The sequence below is a fragment of the Saccopteryx bilineata genome, chromosome 3, assembly GCF_036850765.1.
Source record: "Saccopteryx bilineata isolate mSacBil1 chromosome 3, mSacBil1_pri_phased_curated, whole genome shotgun sequence".
Taxonomy (NCBI): Eukaryota; Metazoa; Chordata; class Mammalia; order Chiroptera; family Emballonuridae; genus Saccopteryx; species Saccopteryx bilineata.
Window position 1 is genome coordinate 219,233,474 of NC_089492.1, and position 10,836 is coordinate 219,244,309.

Sequence of the window (10,836 nt, forward strand, 5' to 3'; positions counted from 1 at the left end):
CTTTCTCTCTCTCTGCAAAACTGGCTTCTTCAGCACTCTGAATTCTCTCCACTCTCCCTGAAAAACTGGCTAGGCTCATAAAGACCCTTCCCCCAGCAAGCATTAGCCAAACTATGGCCCCTTCGAAGCAGGAATGCAAACTGCAATTTGCAATCAACTGCCCTGCTCTGAGGGCAAGCACACAGGTGGCTGCCCAGTGCCATTTTTTAATAATAATAGTGAGCAAACTAAAAAAATACAAGTTTTACAAACTCATTTGCCCAACAATGTGACAGACTATATATAGACCAGTGTTTTTCAACCTCCAGTCAACCAGAAATTTCATGCTGGTCTGTGAAAGAGATAACCACCCTGATGGTGTAGGGAGTTTTAGACCCAACGATCTTAGTTGAATTCACTTATGTTCAGAGTGATTTTTGCCTTATTGGTCCCCAAAATAATTTTCCTATTTTCACTGGTCCAGAAGTATAAAAAGGTTGAAAACCACTGATAGACCACAAAACCTAAAATATGTATTTACCACAGTGACTTTCACCAAGCATCTTACTGACCACTGATCTAGACAAATAATATCAGTGAGTATGTATAAGAGGTAGATGCAATTGAGCTATATCTGGATGAACAGAACTTGGTAATAGATTAGACATGGGTATGAAGAAGAGAATTTTAAGGAAATGTTTAAATTCTGAGTTGAACAAGTGTCGATGGAGATGACATTATATAAAATGTAAAAGACTAACAGTAGAGTGATTTGTAGGGAGGGAAACTGAAAGGTTTTATTTGGATACTGTGGTATACAATATGTTCTTTCTGTGCGTTCCATTCCTTTTCACCACCATGGCTATGTTTAGGAAAGTTTTCTGCTTTATAAATTCAGCCTTCCTAAGACAGAAGCCAAAAAATACCTTTCCTGGCGTTCTTTGCAACTTGACGTTATGTCCATCAATCACATAGCTCATGAAAGAGGTCACTTCGCTTTTGAAGAAATTCTGCTAATGGACTCCATTAGCTTCAGCTATTAAGAATAGGGACAGTGGTTTCAAGATCATCTTCCTGAGTTTGGACCTCAGAGATGGTGGCCAATTTTAAAAAGCCTAAGTTTGAGTAAGCAGTTGAGTAAGCAGTAGCTTCCACAGTGTGATGACAGCAGCAGCAGCTCTGCTTTTCTCAACAGGGAAGTTTAATTTTGTAGTTCTGATTATTTTTTCTACAAATTTAGCTTTGAGCCTGGTTTTGTAGCCCTCTCAACAATTCTCTGAGCTTCTCAATATCCTTTTTAGAATCCATTTTTTATTTTCCAACCAGAGTCAGTTTCTGTTGCTTGCAACTAAGCAACATGACTGATAAAGACATTTAATTTGATATGCCTGTGGGACATTGACTTGAAGACATTAAATAGAGAGTTAGCTATACAAGTCTGAAGCTCAAAGGAGAAGTCTTGGCTGAAAAGAGAAATGTGGGAATTGTTGGACTATAAATGTTATTTAAAACTACAGACACGGGTAAGATTGTTTAGTAATAGAGTATAAAGTGGGTACTTAGGACTGAAAATGGAACAAATTCAACATATAGAATATGAGTTGAGAAGAAAGCTTAATTTTTATCTAAGTTCCTTAATATTTCATACCTATAATACTTAATACATTCTTCCTCATGTTTTAGTTATTTGTTTAAATAGCTATAAAATAATAAGGGTAATATACCTGATTTTATTTCCTTAAGGAACATGGCTATACATAGTTTCTCCAGTAGAGGACACAATGGTTGGTGTTGAACAGACATTCAGTTTATTTTCTTATTGAAATTAATTTTACAATTTTAATAGATCCCGCCTCAGGATTTAAAAAATATATGTTTAGAAGCAAACTAATTTTGAAACAGTTGCTTTCCTCCATGGTTTTTGGTCTGTTAAGAAACTTTATAAAATCATTTTTTTTGTTTCCTCAACCATCATGTGGGTAATTATTAAACTTTTTTTTTCAGAATACTTTTTAAAATGGTTAATGGGGAAATTGTTGACTCAACTTTGTTTTGTTCTTCTATTATATACATATAATGGCCTCTGTCTCTTCTAGAAGACAGTCTTTCAAAGTATGAAATATCTTAATGATTGGTTAGATATTTAATTTACCTTTACCTTCATTTTACCTCTATTTTAAACAGGCACATTAAGGTTAATGTCATTCTTATTTATTTAAAATTTCTATTAAAAGTTTTATAACACATTTTTTTGCTGAATAGTAGGTCAATATACTTAGATATAATGGTGGAAAAATTGGATTTCTCTATTTAGTTCACTTAATATTTGCAACACTTTATGCATACCTCAGAAAGTTATCTTAACTATTAACTTATTTAAAATCAATTATATAACTATTATGAGCCAGGCACTGCGGTTTTAGGAAAACAAAGATAAATAAAGAAGATCAGCCCTGGCCGGTTGGCTCAGCGGTAGAGCGTCGGCCTAGCGTGCGGAGGACCCGGGTTCGATTCCCGGCCAGGGCACATAGGAGAAGCGCCCATTTGCTTCTCCACCCCTCCGCCGCGCTTTCCTCTCTGTCTCTCTCTTCCCCTCCCGCAGCCAAGGCTCCATTGGAGCAAAGATGGCCCGGGCGCTGGGGATGGCTCTGTGGCCTCTGCCCCAGGCGCTAGAGTGGCTCTGGTCGCAACATGGCGACCCCCAGGATGGTCGCAACATGGCGACGCCCAGGATGGGCAGAGCATCGCCCCCTGGTGGGCAGAGCGTCGCCCCCTGGTGGGCGTGCCGGGTGGATCCCGGTCGGGCGCATGCAGGAGTCTGTCTGACTGTCTCTCCCTGTTTCCAGCTTCAGAAAAATGCAAAAAAAAAAAAAAAAAAAAAAAAAAAGAAAAAAAAAGAAGATCAACAAAGAATTTACAGTCAATGTAAGTAACACTGAAGGTATTTCGTTTCTGTGTCTTACCTTGTTTTCAACTCCAACAGTCCTATTTATTAAATACATTTTATAATGGATCAATCATATAGCCTTTATTTTATATGACTTTATATGTGGAACACACTTTTACTAACTTTCATGATACTTCATCTTGTTCAACTAGAGAGTAATTTTCAGCTGAGCTTCAGAAGGACATTACAAAATAGGCAGTTCACTTAAAATACCCTATTTGGTACTGTTCCTAGGTCCTGACTTCTCTCACACTTTTCTGAACATTTGGTTCCTTATAGATTCTCTCTGATCAAAATGGGAAGTATGGCTAAGTTAGTAAATCCTTTTGTCTCACCATGCTAAAGAAATTTGGCCAGGTAGGGAATATCCCAATATACAGTCTTAAGGTAACATGGCTAGTAACTTGCTTTGCTGGGATTAGATATATGATCTTCAGTTTTTCATTACTTATCTTTTTCACTCAATATTCCATAAACTAAGTAAAGAAGATAAATGTGTGTTGGGAAAACAGGTGTGTTAGGCTTGCTCGCTTTTACTTTGCTCGGTTAGTGTGTGAGCACGTGGCAGCACCACGTGTGTACAGTCTATGTAAGGCTACAGGTGCTTGCCTTTAGGGTGGCGGATAGCAGAATGCTGATTTCCTGCCCACAACTCAGAGGGGGCCATTTTTGCTGTTTGTTTGCCTGAAAAGCGATTTTCCCTGTCTGTTTGCTCGTGGGCCGATCTGAGACTCTATTACTCTATTAAACAGGAATGGTCCAACACTCTCTGTCTCCACAGTTTTTCTACCGTCTGCTTGAATACAATGTGGACCTGCCTGGCCTTGGCCACCAGCATTACAATGTGCTAAAGAACTTATATACATATGCTAAAGAATTAATTTATATATATATATATATATATATATATTTTTTTTTTTTTTTTTTTTTTTTGAGAGAGAGAGAGACAGACAGACAGACAGACAGGAAGGGAGAAAGATAAGAAGCATCAACTTGTGGTTGCAGCATTTTAGTTGTTCATTGAATTTTTCTTATATGTGCTTTGACCAGGGGACTCAGCCAAACCAGTGACCCCTTGCTCAAGCCAGCAACTATGTGTCATGTCTATAATCCCATATTCAAGCGGACGACCCCACACTCCAGTCAGTGACACTACACTCAAGCCGGTGAGCCTGCATGTAAGCCAGAGACTTCAAGGTTTCAAACCTTGGCCCTTAACATCCCAGGTCAACACTCTATTTACTGCACCACTGTCTGATCAGGCAAGAATAAATAGTTTTTAATGACTTTAGCTGTGATACACAAATGAGAGATTGTGGGTTGGGAAATTACTTTGAAATTTTAGAATTTATAAACATGAAATTTGGATTATTCAATGTATATTTTTAATTATTTTTTAAATAGTACATGTTTAGCAAATTTTTTGATCAAATGTATAGGGAAATAGAAGATAATGCATGTAGAGACTTTGAGCAGTACTGGAGACTGATCCAAATAACACTTGTAAAGGGTTTACCCTCTGCTATTGGAGGAATATAATTATGCAAACAGTATTCTTCTTATATATCTAATTATAGCATTACATAAGGTAAAACACAGATCAGACAAGTGATATTTTTTTCTTAAAATCTTTAGATAGGTCTTGTTGTCTTTTAAGATACCCTAGTAGACTTAAAGATTTTACTAAGTGTGTTTGAATCAATACTTGTGGCTGACTATGGTGAGGCTATGTGCAGTGGGGAATGATTGATCTACCAGCAGATACTCAGATCCCTTCACAGAGCTGTCCTGACTGACATGCCCTGCCCACACTATCACTGAAGCATTATGTGTGTATTTCCCCTCTAGGTCTTTGTTTTAGCCACACCTATTTGCTCTTTCCTAAGTTTATCACTCAAATGAACATCAGCCATTTCTATTTCATCGAGACTCAACTGTTACTACTCAGTGAGGCCTATTCCTAACTTCTCTCTCCCAGAACTAAAATTTATGTCTACTGCTGTATCCCTAAAATCTTATATAATACCTAAAAGAAGTAGATTTACTTGTAAGTATTACATGAATGAATGAATGAATGCTTTTGACTAAAGCCAGAATGTTATATATATAATGTCTGCAGGAAAGAAAATCAGGGAGCTTAATGATTTTGTCCTTGCTTCTCACCCTCAATGCTAGAGTACAAAATTCTAGCTTGATTACAGACCAGGAAGGCTGTATGCATATTAACTAAATTCTTATTTTAAAAATCTTGTAATTTACACCAAGGCCAAGGCCATGAAATAGCCTTTTTTAACTTTAATTTTTTTTATTTATTTATTCATTTTTAGAGAGGAGAGAGAGAGGAGAGACAGAGAGAGAGACAGAGAGAGAGAAGGGGGATGAGCTGGAAGCATCAACTCCCATATGTGCCTTGACCAGGCAAGCCCAGGGTTTCGAACCGGTGACCTCAGCATTTCCAGGTCAACGCTTTATCTACTGCACCACCACAGGTCAGGCGAAATAGCCTTTTAATAGGGGTTGTGAGAACGTACTTGTTAAATACTCTTTTATTTATTTATTATTTTCCTGAATAAATAAACATTTCCTAACTTCTATATATTATTTAGAAGATAATGATTCATTGCTTGGAAATTTACTTTACTTATGTGTTCAAACTCTTAAAATTTTACCCCGTAGAGTAGGGTGGACTGCATTATTACTCCTATTCAGTAGCTGCTCAAATGAACCACTTACCATGTCTAAGTCAAAATCTTGTCTTCTAGGTTCAAAACACAAATACCTTCTGGCTCTTGGGGAATGCAGATAAATAAATAAATAAACCTGTTCTCTATGTAAGTATGCTACCCACATCTGTCCTTTACACATAGGCCAACTGAAATCGTTATTATAAATAATGCTTCATAAACGTATTTTAATGTTTTTTCTCTCAGAAAATCAGATTGCTTTACATACATTATCTCATCAATCCCTACTCCATTTTTGGGAAATAAAAAGGAGTGGGTCATTTTTATGCTTATATTAAAGAATTATTCCTGCTCTCAGATGTAGCAACTCAAGCCCAAAAAGGTTTAGCAGCTTGCCCCAGGTCATGCTGTATGTCAACTATTGATTTAGATTTTTTTTTACCCCCAGAATTCTTCTATTATTTTCCTTAAAACTACACTTCCTTCTGAAATGCCTTCTGGCTTCACTGCATAGTATCCTGACCCATATCGGAGTTGAATTTTATTAAATAAAACAAGGTTAAGTCCTTGACAAAAGAGTCAACGGGGATGACTCACATCTCTGTTTTGTCCAAGGTCTTCTCCATTTGAATGGACTGTCAGAAAAATTCCATAATTCATTGTTTGTTTTTTTTCAGGTTTACAAATAGCATTCCCTTATTTACTGGTGAATGTTTAAATTTTGCTAAGTCATAGCAATGAGAAAGCAAAACAAAACAAAACAAAACCAAGATCCTACTGTCAACAGAATGAATTTTTTCTCTGACTGTATTACTATACTACCCTAACACTCTGCAGCTTTGATACTAAGAATATAAATGAAAGGAAACGAAATCCAGCCTGTATGAATCTTCTAAATCAATAGTGCACATTATTTGAATATTATATCGAACAGCTTGTAATACTAGGGTAACTTTTCAGCCCTGGGGCTGCAGCCATTAAGCCTGAAGAATCACAGTTCTAAGCCAAAACAGTATTTTAAAATGCATTTTACTGTCAGTTTGTTTTAAAATGTATTTCCTACTCTGATGAAATTTAATATAAATTGATGAAAGAATTAAATTCTCATCTATAATGGAGAAGCTAAAGACAGGAATATCATTGGGATATTTTTGTTTTCTCTTGGACCAAAAAATTGATGTTTAGCTGGAGGCAAGTTAAAAACAACAACAGTAACATGATTTCAGAACATTTTATGGAGACTAAGACAACATTACTAGAATATGGCTTCAGCCAAAGGTTAGGTAGAATATAATAGGGAAGAGCTTCTCAACATGGAGTCTGTTTCTCAGCATTGTAACTCTGTAGGAAAGCTTCCCCGAAATCTCTCGTTCTGCTCCAAGCCATCTTTGACTCCTTGGGTAATTAATTCTTTTCAGTGAAATATGCTGTTCAAGCCCAGCTATATATTTTTGCCTACATTTAGAACTCCTGGAGAGTAACAGAGAATAAGGCACTGTCCCAATGGTGAGAGCCACTCTTCAAAGATAAATATCTTCTCTGTTTTATGTTTTGTTTAAACTGGGAAAGAACAGTCCAACAAAGCCTGCACAGTGTCAGTGTTTAAGATCGAGTTGTTATACTATTTACAAAGAAAAAAAAAGTGGAAGATGAAAACTCCATGCACAGCATAAACCATGAAACTTATTATGTGACTCCCTCCTACTTACTACTGATTTAAAATCTTCTTCAAAGCGTGCATTTCTAGGACTTGGAATCTCAGCATAAATTGTAAGTAAATGGTAACGAACTCCTGAAATATGAAATCTTTAATGAAAATATCATTGTTTCTAAAATTCTACACTTAAGTATTTATTTTTAACACATGGTATGCTTTAAAAATATAGTGATTATAAGAAGAGAATATGGAAATACAAATTATGACATTAATAGTCTCTTGATATTTTTTGGATTTCTCTATACATTTTTCCTGAAATTATATTTCATCAGTGCCTTAAAAGTTACAATTAGATATCAATCTTTATCTTTACTTTTTAAAATTCCATCTTTCTATTACCTAATTATTTTTATGTTAACTTTATGTAGTTTTATTTTAATAAAAGGAAGTGACTTCTAGATTAGGTATACTTGATTTTTAAACAGAAATATGTTATAGATGACAGTGCTGAAGATGCCTGACTAGGTGGTAGTGCAATGGATAGAGCGTCAAAGTGGGACCCAGAGGACCCAGATTTGAAACCCTGAGGTTGTGGGCTTGAGCACAAGCTCATCAGCTTGAGTGTGGGGTTGCTGTCATGAGCATGGGATCATAGACATGACCCCAAGGTTGCTGGCTTGAGCAAGGGGTCACTTGCTCTGCTGTAGCCTCCTGCTCAAGGTACATATGAGAAAGCAATCAATGAACTAAGGCACTGCAATGAAAAATTGATTCTTCTCATTTCCCTTCCTGTCTTTCTGTCCCTATCTGTTCCTCTCTCTGTCTTTCTTTTTCTCTATATATATTTCACAAAAAAAGAAAAGAGAAAGAAAGAAAAGAGTACCACTAGCATTGTGATTGTGACCATGGGTAAGTTAGAAAACCACTATGTGTCCGTTTTCCTTTTTGTACAATGGAGAATATAATAGTATGTATCTCATAGAGGTGTTGTGCAAGTTAAATGAATTTATCTGAGACACTGCTCTGTGTTTGCCACATTATAAGCACCATATGAGCTAGCTTTTGTTTGTAGTATTAGCATAGGCATTTTTTTTAATTAGCCTCTTTCATCTCTTTCATTATTTATTGATTGATTGATTGATTGATTGATTTTAGTGAGAGAGGAAGAGAGAGAGGGTGAGAAAGGAATATTGATCTGTTCCTACATGTGCCCTGATATAGGATCAAACCTGCAACTGCTGTGCTTTGGGCTGATGCTCCAACCAAACTGAACTACATGGGCAGGACTTTCATCTCTTTACTTTCGACTTTTATTTTTTAATCAATTTACCTAGCTCTTTAAATGCGTGTTAGTAGTGGCATGAACACAGGATTGGGAGGCAGAAAACTATGTTCCTTGTACTAGTTTTGAATATGTCACTTACTTTGTCCAAGTTACTTGGGACTTGCAACTTCAGAATATTAATTTCCTTATTTCTCTTAAAAGATGCCGTTAAATTAAATTAATACTTTCAAAGAATTTATAAATCAACCTGTAAATTAAAAAAATAATCAACAAAGAGCCAACTGAGTCAGTGGTTAAGTCTTTATTTTATCAAGGAGGCACTTTATAAAGAACCACAGTACACTGTCACTAAGATTTCATTAAAGAAAAGAAATTTTTTTCCCACCTCAAAAAGGGCAGAAACACATATTTTTAAAATAAAGAGAAGTCCTTTTATTAAATAAAATTAACTTTATGAAAAACTCATGTGACAGCATAATAAAATAGAAATATTTCAGTATTATATTAGTTTCAGCTGAGGACTCAAGACAATCAGTGCCACATTACAGGCTGAGTTATGAGACCACCATGAAGGATTTGCAAAAGAAATTATGGAATCCAATTTTGTGAATCTAAACATTCTCTGCTACTTTGCAAGTATAAGAGTATCAAAAACAGAGATAAGAAGGGTATTTTTGGAAAAAGCTATGCTGGTAAGTCCCATTCTACTTCCTTATGGGAGGTTTTTAAGGGTATGGGATGTCTGACCTCAATTTCAAACATTAGGAAAAGTATTCAACTGAACCACTTATAGTTTAAAATCTGTAACCCAAAGGTTGACAGACATAATCAGCTGCCAACTATAAATGCCTAAGACATCAAAAGACCAGCAGAAATGGCAGATTTGCCTTAACTGGGTAACATGCATCCCCCAGGGAGTAAATGAACTGCAATGTTTTCCCATGGAGCAGACACAGGCTGTATGAAATTACTCCAGCATATGTGGAAAAGAGTCAACATAGGACCATCTCAAGTCCCTTCTGGGGCTGCGTCTGATTCCATCATCATGGACTGAGGTAAAGGGCTGAGAAAAGAACTAAAGGAGTAGCAAGTGATAACCTTTGATCTCATCTAGGGAATTGCAGGTAAAATTTTGTGAAGTATGATAATGTTTCAGCCAATTTGTGACTCTTCCCCATCAGGTGAAAAATCATTTCAAACATCTGAATGACCCAAAGGGTATGACTCCAATTATAGATCATGGCAGATCAAACAACAACAACAAAATGTTTCTTTCCTTTCTTCTTTTCTTCTCTTTTCTCTAGGAGTTAAAAAATATCGGTGAGCAAAATGGAGGGAGAAGGGAAAAAATATCGGGGTTGGGAAAGAAAATACCAAGTATACTCTTCTTCCTCAGGTCAGGTGCTTAGCAGGCATCAGGTCCAAGATGGTAAGGGGAAGAGAACCTCTCTTTGAATAACAAAACGTGTAGTGTTTATTTTCATAGCTAGAGATAAAAGTTAATTGCTGAACAGTGACTGTTCTCACTAATGTGAGTAAGCAGAAACCCATGGGAGTTAACCTAAATTTCATCCATGGGCAAGAAAAAAATGAGGCCTAAAGAGTAAATCTTAAAAGCAAGAAGCGTTGAAAATGAAATGACTTAATACATTTCACAAGTCACACATTTAAACAGAACTTTTGTACTTGCTGCAATGCGCGCATTCATTGATTATATCTTTATTCTTTAGATTTTGCTGCCAGCTCTCACAGGTGACCATTAATGAACTAGAGAATCAGTAGATGAGATGAGATTTGTGAGAACCTAACCTGACATAGATACAGGAGAACGTGTGGAATACACATTTGTAAATTTTAATTTATTTTCGGAGACTATGCTATAACTGTTTAGCTTTTATTAAAGAACAAAATAGCAACAATAATAATGAAAAAATTTTCTATTAAAAAACACTAGTTAAATAAGTCATTTAGTATTTACTGTATAACAACATATATATATATATATATATATATATATATATAATATATATATATATATATATATATAACCTAGCTAGAATATTAGAAAACATTTCATAAAACTCACTTGGGTGCTTCTCTGCAAGGTTTCCTAAAACTCTAGGTGTCATCAGAGATATAATTTTAATTTTGCATGACAAGAGAGAAGAATGTTTGGAGTAAAAAAATTGTGCTCACCCCTGCTTCCTAGTGTTAAGTTAGCTTAAGAATTAGCAAAGAAAACTAATATCAGTTAAATGACTACTCTATCCCGGGAGGTATGCTA